Genomic DNA, 1,597 nt, shown 5'->3' on the forward strand with positions numbered 1-1,597 from the left:
AGAAGGATACGTATAGTGAGCAGTCGTTTGTCCCTAGCGTTTCTAATGTCTTCAGTAACCTTCAAAAGTGCTGTCGCGGTACTGTGACCCTTCTCAAATCCAGATTGTAAAGGGTACAAAAGAGCATTTTTATTTAGGTATTCCAGAACTTCCTCGTATATTAAACGTTCAAAGTCTTTAGAAAGCGCAGGGAGTACGGACATAGGACGATAGTCAGAGGGTGATTGTGGGTCTAAACTCTTAGGTACCGATATAATATTGGCTGTTTTCCAGACAGTAGGGAAAGTTCCGTTTAGTAAACAGTAGTTCAGTATGTGCGTCAGTATAGGCGAGATAGCACCCATAATGTTATGTAAAAAGTAATAGGAATATCATCTACACCTGCAGTCTTTGATTAAATCGAGTACAAAGCCTTTTAAGCTGATTTTCTGTGACACTGTGAATGGTGGATTACCTGGAGGGGAGGGCGGTGAGTCGGTGCAGTTTATTTGGGTAGGTTGAATATTTTTTCTACTAAAGTAATCGTTCAGTTTGTCAAGTGGAATGTCAGGAGTTGTCTGTCTCTGTTGATGTTTTCCTATTCCCAGAGCTCTAAGCTGGTCCCGTGCGCGATTAGAATTTAAGTTGTTAGCTAAATTCCGAAAATATATACATTTTTTATCAATCAATCAATCAATCAATCAATCAATCAATCAATCAATCAATCAATCAATCAATCAATCAATCAATCAATCAATCAATCAATACTGATGAACTGCTTTGTGCGATTTCTTAAGATGCAGTAAGATTCGAAGTCTGTGTCATCTAGGGTTTGTTTATAATGTCGAAATAACGAGTCACGGTGGGCCATCATTCTCTTGGCTTCATCATCTAGCCATGGACAAGAAGGACGAGAAACCTGTATTCGACGCGCGTGTGTGTATATCTTTGCCGCATTATTTGTATAAAATGTCACTTCTTTCTTGCTTATCACATGGCCATTATAATAAGAACATTACCGTATTTATTCTAAACCAGAATATTGCATCCTTACTCAAACTGTTTATTCTTGCATTCATTTCACTTGTACTTGGAATATATGAAATGCTGCAGTTATGTTGGGATGGGAGTAACAGAGGTAGCCGTGGGACGGGGGAGGGGTTGTCGCCCAAGAACTCCAGACACCCCAGGAGTTTGAACGAATGTACTTTTATTGAGCATTTTATATATAATGTACATTAATATTAGCTTACGGAGTCCGCCTCATTGGCTGAATGATCAGTGTTGAGGCCTTCGGTTAAGACGGTCCCGGGTTCGATTCTCGGCTGGGTCGGGGATTTCAATCACGTCTGATTAATTATTCTGGCTGGGGACTAAGTGTTTGTCCCAGCATATTCATATTCAGACAACATACTACACCACCAACCACCAAAGAAACACACAACACTGATTACATCCCTCTATATAGAGCTGGCGTCGGGAAGGACATCCGGCCGTAAAACAGGGCCAAATCGACATATGCGACACAGTTAGCACCCGCGACCCCACAGATGTGGGAAAAGCGGTGGAAGAAGAAGAAGATGAAGATGAAAACTACTCTTCGCTTCCGGAATCCACC

This window comes from Anabrus simplex, chromosome 4 (assembly GCF_040414725.1).
Source record: "Anabrus simplex isolate iqAnaSimp1 chromosome 4, ASM4041472v1, whole genome shotgun sequence".
NCBI lineage: Eukaryota > Metazoa > Arthropoda > Insecta > Orthoptera > Tettigoniidae > Anabrus > Anabrus simplex.